Below are 12,366 nucleotides of genomic sequence, written 5' to 3' on the forward strand. Positions count from 1 at the left end.
TGCAAGTAAGCTTTAATAAGCATACTGTTAAAGAATTGCCAACATCAAAACCCTTTCTGTTGTTGCCATGCAGAGAATACTTAACTAAATAATGTTTAAGTGTTTGGTATTGAAATTCATATGACAGTATTTTTAATAAAGGACAGGATTACATTATTTTAAGAAGCTCATTACACTTGTTGGAGACTTCCAGTGATCTCTGAGGGCTTTACCCGTAAACTAAACAGAATGCCATTCATGTGTGGTCCATAACCTGTACAGTAATCCTTTAAGCAATGTATCTTGAGCTTGTTTCTTGTTTGCTTTTCATTTTTTACTTTGTTCCCCATGAAACAAGTAGATAGTTGTCAGGCAGCAGGCCTTTTTTGGATAAGAAACATTTTTACTAGTGGGGGCATCACAGAGATTGCTACTTTCAGCATGTTACTTGGTACTTTAATAAAGCTGAATATAAATTATAATTAGAAATGCAGTGCAAGGAGAAGCAGTTTGAGTTGAGTGCTGCTTGTTTTTCTTATACTTGATTTTGACTGGCATTCCAGTAATGTATTTAAAAAGTAATTTATTTTTTCATGCCTCACAATCTTTTTTTGTTTCCATCTAGATATTAAGTAAGCTGTCATGCAGCCAATGCATTGAAATATTTTTATTCTTTTACACTTCATTTGTCTTGATTGGACTCTCATGAGGGTTTGGCACCCAGGGCAGCATATTTAATTAGTTATTTTTTGTGGTTTTGAGCATAGATCCTCCTCTTTCTAGTTGGCCGCACCCCTTCCCATTGACCCCCACCCATTCAGCTGTCTCCTGCAGCCCCCCTTTGATTTGAAGTCACCAGCTGCCACTGGTAATGCACCAGCCTAGACTGAATAACTGTCTATTACAAGGTTACAACAGGAATAATTAAAAGCTGTTTAAGGGATGCCTTGATGTAAAGCTCTGCTAGAGCACATTTCTCAGGGATCACTGAAGCCCCCCAAAATTATCAAGAGCACCTTTAGTAATGATGGTATTGTTAAGAGTCCAAATGCCATGGAAGGAAATGTGGTTGGATAGGAAGCTTACACAAGTCAAGTTATGGATGTTGGATGTCCAATTGGCAGACCTTCACATGTAAGACTCTTTGGTTCTTTACTAGATAAGTTGAGTAATGTTGCACTGAGGAAGGTTAGGACCACTGAATATTGTATGCTATTGCATACCCTTAGCACTGCACCATACAGAGGCCAAGACTCTAGATGTGAAAATCATTATAGTGACTCAATGAAGTATCTAGAACTATGTCATGATAATGACAAATCAATGGTCATGCCATTTGGATGTCATTTAAATATGAAAATAACATTTCTGCTTTAAAGGCTGAAAAGGTGGAGAGGTGGTACTTTGGGATAAAATCTTGTATGATAGAAGGTGTACACACACATTTTAAATCCCTGTTTTATTGAACGATGCCATTAGAAACCATTCTGCATTTTAAGGAATATATACAGATTCTTTTTTAAAGTATTTGGATGAACAGAATTGGAATTGCATAGATATTAGACCACAGATTTTTAAATACTACTAAAAGTGTATAAATCCAGAGACAAATCACCAGGACATCTCAATGTCTGGAAAAGAATCTGTCAATGAACAACTTTCAAATTCATAGGTTCATAGGTTCATAGGTTCATACTAAGCTATCTGCCCGAGGGCATTTACAAGCCTAGCCCATAGTTTTGTGGCTTACGCCACCCCTTTAGTATGGGGAACTATACCCATTATTTTGCTGTGCCTCTGTTGAGCAGTGACACTGAGGTAATCCCTGGGGTATATCTGCGATCTCCCATCCATTGGTCAAGATTTCTCTTGAACAAGGCCAGCGAGGTGCTCTGCCTCACATATACCGGGATTTTATTCCACAGCATAGGGAGTCTTTGGGTGATGAATCTATCCCTCCAGCACATCCTATTAATAGCCGTGTCGAGGTTTAAGTCTCCGCCCTTGTGGCTCTGACGGATCTAGATTTTTGAGGTGAAGCATATTCATCAAATCTGGGTTTGACATGGCCTTGTATGTTAGGCAAAGGTCACCTCTGAGCAAGTAGCGTTTACTGAATAGAGCTGGAGTTCTTTCAGTCGGGCAGCATAGGACAGATGTTTGAGACCCTTTATCCTTTTGGTGAGGAACTTTTGTGGCCTCTCCAGCTGCTGCAAGTGTCGGGTCAGATACATTCCGAATGGGGCATTGTACTCAATCATTGGTCTGATGAGTGATGAGTATAGGGAGACTATGACCTCCCTTGATCTAGATGAGAATCCCTTCATGATAAGGTGGGCAATGTAGAAGGTCTTCCTAACTACTTTAGCTACATGGGTGTCGAATGACAGACTACTATCAACCTGGGTCCCCAGGTCCCTGATAACTTCTTCTGTACTCAGTGGATTGCCACCTATTTGGTAGCTAGGGGTAACCTTGTTTTTCCCGAAGGGTATGACTATGCATTTTTGGCATTTAACTTTAGGCCATGGCTCTGGCACCAGTTATCCGTTTCTGTGAGACCCTTCTGAAGGATATCTGTGTCAGATGTGTTTTCTACTATGGCGCCCAGTTTGCAGTCATCTGCAAACTTTGTCAGCCATAACCCTCCTGTGTTTGCTTGTACTTCGGAAAAGTAGATGCCAAACAAGAGTGGGCCCAGGACTGAGCCCTGTGGTACACCACTTGTGACAGGCTTTGAGTCTGACATGGCGCCAGCAACTCTGACCCTGTGGGTTCTGTCACTCAGCCAGTTTGCAACCCATCTTGTGATGTATGGGTTAACATTTAAGCTGATGAGTTTTTCAATGATACCCGAGTGGGGTATTGTATCAAAGGCCTTCGCCAGATCGAGGTAGGCTGTATGGACTGCCTTTCCTCATCAATGGCTTTGGTGACTGTTTCAAAAAGTCAACCAAGTTTAGAAGGCATGATCTGCCTTTGACAAAGCCAAACTGGGATGGATCCAAAGTCTGCAAATTCCCTATGTCTTTATTTATGAGGTCCATTATGATCCTCTCCATGGCTTTGCAGATAAGGCTTGTCAAGCTAATGGGCCGGTAATTTCCAGGGTCGGTGGAGGCACCGCCTTTGTGAAGTGGGACCACAGTTGCAGTGCGCCACTCCCTGGGTACGTATCCAGAGGTAAGACTATGATTAAACAGCTGTCCTAGCTGTGGGTTTAATTCCTCGTTGAGTTCGTGGAGCACACAGCCGGGGACACCATCAGGTCCCATGGATGCTGTGTGTTTGCTTTGGAGAGAGCAGTTCTCACTTGGGCGTTGGAGATGTTTGGGGGCTGCAATCGCTGGTATAGATCTCTCCTTTTGGGAGGGGGAAAGTTTGCACTGAACCTGTCAGCCAGTATGTTGGCAATGTCTGTAGGATCAGTAATCTTCACATCATTTTGAACTAGTTCTGAGCATATCTGGGAGTTTCCTCCCAGGTTTCTAACATAGCTAAAGAAGGCCTTATGATTGTCTTTTGAGTCTTTAGCTATTTTTCTCTCAAAATTTGCTTTGGATGATTTTATGAGAGCTCTTAGTTTTTACTTATAGTGATCAAGGGTGTCTTACCTTTTAAGGATTTTGCTCTATCTTGTAGTAGCTTCCTCCTTTTGTTGTAGAGTTTGTTTATGGCTGGGGTCCACCAGAGTGGACGCTTGCCTTTGGTACAAAGAGTCTTTGTTTTGCTTGGGATTGCCTTATCCATGCAGTCCTGCAGGTGCTGGTAGAAGGCATTTGTAAGTGATTCAGCGGCTTGAGTACTGTTTTCCGTCGGCTCGGGGCCTTAAAGGAGACCACACTAGTCTTTAGAAGTGTGAAGTCGGCTTTCGAGAAGTTCTTTACTGTGGTCTTTTTATTTCAGGTGGGGTGGGATGAGGACCTCCAGCGAGATTAGTTTGTGATCTGATCTCACCAGTGAGGGGTATACTTCGGTGTTGAACATTGTGCTCCCATGTTCGTGATGATGAGATCAAGTATGTTTTCTCCTCTTGTGGGATGGTGACTAGTTGTTCCATGGCATTTGAGTTTATGAATTCCAGGAACTTTTGGGCTAGGGTGTTTGGGCTTGAGTAGTGTTCCCAGTCTATATTAGGGTAATTGAAGTCACCTAGTATGATGGTGTTTGGTGATACATTTATCCCTCTAGTGTTTTCAGGAAGGCCATGTGAGGTTCCTGAGTTTGTGAGGGTGGCCTGTAACATGCTACAATTTGCAGAGCAGTCTTGCCTATGGTTAATTGCACCTGGATGGTCTCCGATGCATCGTGCGTTGCCACCAGTCTTGAGGTGTGGGTGTCTTTGATGAATATGGATACCCCTCCTTTCTTGGTATTGTCCGGATTTTGGGGCCGAACGCATGATAAGAGGTAAAACCTGATAGTGCTGGGGTGCTCTCAGGAGCCTTGAACCAGGTTTCTGTCACTGCACAGACATCGATGTTCTCCATACTGAGAAGGGCCTCGAGTGCGTGCATTTTGAGATTTAGACTTCTGGCATTGAGCAGCATTACCCTTAGTTTTTTTCCTTTTTTGTGTTCTAGGGTGGTAGGTTTAGAATTTGAGCCTTGCCTAAAAAAGGCACTATGGGGGTGGCAAGAGCCTTTGCCAATATCCGGAATCCCAGGGGTGACAGGTGCATTCTTCTTGAAAGAATGTTTGAAGCCTTTGCTGTCATTTGTTAGGGGTATTTTAAAGGATACTACTATTGTTTCTAAGCCTGATGTCTGAAATTCAAGCTGAATGGAGCTGGTACTAATGTAGCCTGGATACAAGCTCCACATATACTAGCATCATACATGAAGTCAAAGGCAGAGGAAACTTTATTGTCATACAGATCAACATAGAGGAAAAAGTGTGATCCACTGCATGAAATTCGATACTCAGGCTTGTACCACATGAATGACAGTTTACAGAAGGAAGATACATTAAATTAATAAAAAATTTAATTAAATAAAAATAAATAAAAAGATATAAAAAAGTAAACAAAGTAAAACAAATGTGAAAGCTCTATTTACATCAGAAATACAACTACAACAGCAGGAATAGACTCAGTAGAACTGTAAGGATATGCAAAAAACAGCACTACAATAAATAGGAGAGGCATGCATGTAAACTTACCCACCACCAATATATACCATAAACTTACATTTCACAGTTTTCCTAATCCATATAGAGATGTATGAAGTGAGCCATTCAGAGAATTTATGTAAACAATGACATTGCACAAAAATGTTTTACCCATGTAGTGCACTAGGCTATTGTTATTCAGCAGTCTGATAGCATGTCAGAAGAAGCTATTATGGAATCTGGATGTCCTGCATCTAGTGCTTTCTTGTTGGCAGGAGTTTGAATAGTCCATGAGCCGGATGGTGTATATCCCTCAATATTTTTGGACTCTGCTATAGCATCTGTTTGAATATATGTCTTGTAGGCATTGAAGGTTGGAGCCAATGATTTTTGTGGCCTGTAACAATCTTATCCAGTGCCTTCCAATCACTTTGAGAGCAATTTCCATACCAGACAATGATGTTGTTTGTCAGTACACTCTCAATCATAGCTCTGTAGAAGGTGAGTAGTAGCTGTGGGGGGAGGTTAGCCCTACGAAGACTCCTAAGTAAATGGAGACATTGTTGGGCTCTCTTTATAAGGTAGGACTTGTTTGTAGCCCAACTTAGGTCTTGCGAGATATATACCCCTAGGAATTTGGTGCTATTTACTCTCTCATTTTTAATTTCTCCAAGTCTGTTGGGTTTCTAATACCATGATAGAAATGGACCCCATTCCTAAGTCAAAGTACGATTAAAGTTCATGAAATTAGTATTGTTTCACTCTTTGATGTTAGCCAAAAGTGCTCTTCGCAGCACCTGCAATGTGCCCAGTAATGACTCCTTCTGCAATTCAAACGGTGTTACATGAACTGGTAACATATCTAAATAAGATTATAAATTCTTTTTCATAAGACCAGTTGCTCCTACTACTATTGGAACTGTCTGGGTATCTTTCTTTCACATGGCTCTTGCTTCTGCCTGCAATCAAGGTATTTTATGACTTTGTGTCTTTCTGTATGCTAAACACTGTAGTCACTAGGTGTGGCGATTTCAATGATCAGTGCTACTTTTGTCCTCTTTTTTCTTTGGACCACTATATCCGGTTTTCTAGCATCTATCTTTTGAACTGTTGGTATTGGGTGAGCCCATGTGATATAAACTTCATAATTTTCTATGATTCTTTGTGGCTCATGTTTCCAGTGTTTTTCAGACACTTCAATACCATGTTTGCACAATCTCTAGTGTAACAATCTTGCCACATTATTATGCCTTTCAGTATACAGTCCCTCCACCATTAGTGTGTCACAACTAGCAACAAGGTGTGTGACTGTTTCCAATTCAGTTTTACAAAACCTACATATGTCTGTTTCTCCCACATGTTCAATGAACTTTGTAAACCAGTGTGTACATAGCCCACTGTCTTGGGCTGCCAATATTAACCTTTCATTTCTTGATATGAATTCACCTCTCCTTAACCATTCCTGCCTTCATTCTTGATCAACGTGAGGCTCTTTCAGAAGATTTCTATACTTGTAACTATATTTATGTGGCACCACTGATGATGATAGAGGTATGTGGCTTTTTCTTCTTTCTAAAATTGATGGTGATTTCCTTGGTTTTCCCAACATTTATTGCTAAGTTGTTGTCAGTCCACCAATGAACGAGTTGTTTCACTTCCTCCCTGTAGGCTCCCTTGTCTTCCTTCTTCATAAGGCCAATTATTGTGGTGCCATCTGCAAATTTGATGATTATATTTGACTGATGCATAGCTGTACAGTCATGTGTTAGAATTCTGAAAAGAAGTGGACTAAGTATAAAACCTTGTGGGACCCCGGTGTTTAGGGTGATGCTGTCTGAGTGATGCTTTCCAGGTCAAACTCTTCTTGGCCTTTCAGTTAGGAAGTTGAGAATTCAGTTACATATTGTGTTTTCTATGCCCAGTTTACTCAGCTTAGACAGCAGTTGTTGTGGAATAACCATGTTGAAGGCCGAGCTGAGATATATGAACAGCATTCATATGTAACAGTCCTTATTTTCCAGGTGGTCCTTGGTGTGATGAAGATTTAAGAACATGGCATCTGCAGTAGAACAATTTGGCCTGTATGCAAATGATCAAATGTAGCATGTACGCATGATGTTATATGATCCTTGACCATTTTTTCGAAACACTTCATCACTACTGAGGTAAGTGCATGAAAACTGGATAGGAGAAACATATTTTGTCTATATCATTCTAATTTATATACTTTTGAATTTAGAGTTTTTGTTATAGTTGATTGAAATTGTTTTGACACATAGTTTATTTCAAAACAGAATGCCTTTTGCAGTAAAGAGGTATGCTTATGAGGCAGCTTTTGACCCTGTCTAGACTGATCTGTTTATGGGATACTTTGCAATCAAATGCATTCATGATTCCAGTATTAGTACTTATCTAGGCTTTGTGGACATGTGAGGAAGGTACCTTGATGACTGCCAATTAGTCTGGAAAGGGGATCGATCTTCTCAATTACAATTAAGAGATGTTTTAACTCCAGTGAGTTTGGGATGAGCTTTTCATTAAGGGCTGAAATATTCACTATTCATTTATTAGATCATAGAGTAACTAAGTTATTGGACGGCAACAAGAATTCTACCGTATGAAGGAAACCATTCTCAAAGAAACATATTTTTGTTTCCAGATAGTTGTCATCCTAAACATGTCATAACAAGCACAGTCCAAACGAAACCAAAACCAAGGGCACCTTCCCAAACTCTACCAAAGAACTTTACTGAGCACTTTCGTCAGCATAAATCAGCTGACTTCGTCAGAATAGTGAAAACCAAATTACATCAGTAATATGTTACCATTTGAGAACATCACATGACACAATCAGCTAGTGAAACACATTAAAAGTTTGTGAAACAGTTAAAGTGACGTGCAAACTTTAAGCACCACAAAAAAAACATTAAAACATTTTTCATACAACAACACCATATTTTAAAAATAACTAAAAGCATATAAATAATACCTTTAGCTGTAAAAATAAAATTAAATTATATTACAGGACCCCCAGGGTGGTCCATGGGAGGATTCCCTTGAGTTTAAAGAGTTATGTTGGCAGGTGAGATTAGATGCCCTCACCTTTCCTGGTCTTAATGATGGTCTTAGCCTGCGCAGCTTATTAAAGCTGCGCTCTTACATAATTAAATTTTGTTTTACGGCTAACAGTATTATTTATATGCTTTTAGTTATTTTTAAAATATGGTGTTGTTGTATGAAAAAGGTTTTAATGTTTTTATATGTTTTTTTTTTGTGTTGCTTAAGGTTTGCACACATCACTTTAACTGTTTCACAAACTTTTCATAGGTTCATAGGTAGGTACTAGGCTATTGGCCCTAGGCCTATATAAGCCTAGCCAAAAAGGTACCCTGGCTTTCGCCATCCAAGAAAATTATTTTCCCATGCCCCTGTCAAGCACAGCCACAGAAGTGATCCCTGAGGTGAATTTCCTATCTCCCATCTAATCATCAATATTTTTCTTGAAGAGTGCTAATGAGGAGCTTTGTTTGATATAGATAGGTAGTTTATGGGAAGTCTCTGGGACAGGAATCTGTCCCTCCGGCATGTTCTGTTTATTGTGGTGACAAGATTTTGGTCCCTAGAGCATGTAGCTCAGAGGGATTGGGATTTTTTTAAGTGGAGCATGTCCAACAGCTCTGGGTTTGACATAGCTTTGTATGTTAGGCAGAGATCACCTCTGAGTAGGCGATATGCAATGGAGTAAAGCTGGAGTTTTTTGAGATGGTCTGCTTATGGCATCTGTTTGAGGCCGGTAATCCTCTTTGTGAGGTATTTCTGCGGCCTTTCCAGTTGTTGCTGTAGATGTCTTGTGAGGTACATACCAATAGGGGTGCTGTATTCTATAATGGGTCTAATGAGTGATGAGTAGAGGGGAACAATAACCTCTTTTTTCCTGGATGAGAAACCTTTTGTGGTGAGGTGTGCCATGTAGAAGGATTTCCTGACTACTGTGGCTATGAGATTATCAAAGGAGAGACTACTTTCCACCTGTGCCCCAAGGTCTCTTATCACACTTTTGGTATTAAGTAGATGATCTTGTGACATAGAGATTTATACCTAGTTTAGTGAGTTTATCTATAATTCCAGGGTGGGGGATGGTTTTGAAAGCCTTGGTGAGATCTAGATAAGCTGTGTGAACCACCTTACCCTCCTCTTCGGCTTTGGTGATCGCTTCAAAGAAGTCTGTCAGGTTTAGGAGACATGATCTGCCTTTTACAAATCTGAACTGGGTGGGGTCCAGAGTTTGGAGATTACCAATGTCATTGTTTATAAGTTCCATGATGATATGTTCCATAGCCTTGCAGAACAGGCTCATCAGGCTAATGGGGTGGTCGTTCCTGGGGTCGTGGTGGCTCCCCCTTTGTGGAGTGGGATAACCATTGCTGTGCACCATTCAGTGGGCACAAAACCTGAGGTGAGGCTATGATTGAACATGGTACTTAGGTGGAGTGCCAGTTCATTCTATAGTTCATGTAGAACGGAGCCTGTGATGTTGTCAGGTCCCATGGATGCTGTGTTCTTGGCTTTGGAGAGTGTGGTTTTTACCTGTGCAGCCATGATTACAGGACATTTGCATTCTTCTGGTATAGAGATGGGCTCTTCAGGGGGTGAGCGGGGGGTAAAGTTAGACCTTAACCTATCTGCCAGGATGTTGGCAATATCAGTTGGTTCTGTATATTTAGTGCCATTGTGCTGTAAATCAGAGCAGATCTAAGTGTTGCCTTTGAGATTCTTGACATAGCTATAGAATGCTTTGTGGTTGTCTTTAGAATCAGTGGTGATTTTGTTTTCGTAACTAGCTTTGGAAGATTTTATGAGGGATCTCAGCTTCTTACTGAGGCTGACCAGGGAGTTCCTCCAATCATGGGATTTTACTCTTTTTTTGCAACAGTTTCTTTCTTCTGTTGTATAGTTTGTTTATGGCAGGGGAACCCACCAGATTGGCTTCCTTTTTTGGAGGATAGCATCTTGGTTTTGTTAGGAATTGCATGATCCATGCACTCGTGTAAGTGCTTATAAAGTCCATTTGTGTAGGTTTCAGCAGTCGTACCTCTATTGTCCATCTGTATGGGTGTCATGAAGTTTGCCACTACTGTCTTAAGAAGCGTGAAGTTGGCTTTGGAGAAATATTTTACGGTGGTTTCCCTAATGGTGCGTGGGGACAGGATGTGGATGTCTAAGGTGATTAGCTTGTGGTCAGATCTGACCAACGAGGAATTGACCTCTGGTTTGGTTGCCCATGTTGATAATGACCAGTTCTAGGATATTGCTGCCCCTGGTGGGGGTGTAGATAAGTTGATCCAAGGTGCTGGAATTTATGAATTCCAGAAAACATTGAGCAAAAGAGGTGGTACATGAGTAGATTTCCCAGTTGATGGTGGGGTAGTTGAAATTGCCCATTATTAGGGTGTTAGGCTGTACCCTAATATTTTCCAGTGTATCAAGAAATGAGGAGTGGTAATCCTGGGGCATGGCAGGGGATCTGTAGCAAGCTACAATTTGGATTGTGGTCTTGCCCAGAGTTAGTTGCACATAGATAATCTTGGATGCATTATGCTGAGCAACTAGCCTGGAGGTGTGGATGTCCTTAATGAATATGGACACGCCTCTGCCTTTAGTGTTTCGGTCCAGGTTAGGTGGCTGAAAGGTATGGTATGAATTATATCCTGGTAATGCAGGGGTGCTCTCTGGAGCCTTGTACCAGGTCTCTGTCACTGCACATTTGTCGATGTTCTCCATTTTACGGAGTGCTTCCAGTGATTGCATTTTGAGGTTTAGACTTCTATCATTGAGTAACATTACACTCAGATTTTGCTTACTTGTACCTGTTACACTGCTGAATTTGTCATTTGAACCTTGCCTAAAAAATGCACTATAGGGGTGGCAAGAGCCTTAGCCACAGGTGCAGGCAATCTCTGGCAAAGCATCGTGGTCTGTCAATCATGCCATCCTGATTTTTTGTGATGTCTTAACAAGCATCCAAAAACCACAAGTTGAGAAGGACAAGAGGAAACTGTAACATTTACAATGTATTTATAGAAATATTAGATTGTTAAACGTGTTTATTACACAATAGGAAATCCTGTCTTAGGAAGTTGGACAGATTCAGGAAGAGGTAAGATAAATATTAATGATGATTTCTTGGTGTACCATGATAAAAGCAATCTCATAGATGAGATGATTATATGCATCACCATATTTGAACCGTTACTAATAAGATAAAAAAGTGATTAATCAGCATTGGCAAATATTGTTAAATAATGATGACCTGAAGTCTGTCCTACTGGAAAAGTATAAATTTAGTTACAGAAAAGTGAGAGGCAGCATGCAATGTGGCAGGTATGTAAATCATAAGATGACAGAAAACATTACTCATTTTTCCACTGATATCATTTGTGACACATTTAATATCAAACAGCTGCTTATTTGTACTTTCCAGTGGGTGGTTTACCTTATTAATCATGTATGTGTAGTCTTTCATTTTGGCAAACATCATGACTGTTCTAAGGAAGGATTTCAATTCTCTTGATTGATATTAAGTGGAAATGGAAGAAAAGTACTGTTACATAGTAGAAATATGAGGTTATGTGCATTGGTAGTTCAGTGGTAGAATTCTTGCCTGCCATTTTGGAAGCCATGCTTTTATTCCTGGTGAATGCTGCATGGCATTTTGGTCTTACTCTAAGACACTTGGGCTCCTGTGCACAGGATAACCTAAATGAAATAGCTTAAATGAAGTAGCATTTTAACTCCATTTTGCATCCAGGAAACAGGTAAGTACATTAATTCTTCAGCACATTGTCACCTAGTTATTTAAATATGTTTTTAGTGTTTCATGTCATTTATGTCTGTATTTTACTACCTTTTCTCTCTGCACTGCTTTTCAAGTGGGCTTTGTACTTTTAGGTGTATTAATCAGTGTTGCTGCATTTAACTGTTAAGTTTTAGTCACTTTTGAATTTTAAACTTAGAGCAAGCTGTTATTTGTGGTCAGCTATGTGAGTAATATAGAGCTTGCAGTGGTTAAAACTGTGAGAGTAGGAACAATTCCTGCAGTTCTGGGAAGATAAACATTATTTGTCAGAGGTTTAGCTGTTCTTTATTGATTCCTTCATTTTCCTTGTTAATTTATATTGCATGAGCAGTCAGCAATTATCTTATTCTAAGACTCATGGAAGCTGAAGCAACTGTGCACAACCTAAACTCAAAGTACCTTTTTTATTCCATTTTGCATTC

The sequence above is a fragment of the Protopterus annectens genome, chromosome 1.part1 (genome assembly GCF_019279795.1).
Source record: "Protopterus annectens isolate FY-2018-M chromosome 1.part1, PAN1.0, whole genome shotgun sequence".
Taxonomy (NCBI): domain Eukaryota; kingdom Metazoa; phylum Chordata; order Ceratodontiformes; family Protopteridae; genus Protopterus; species Protopterus annectens.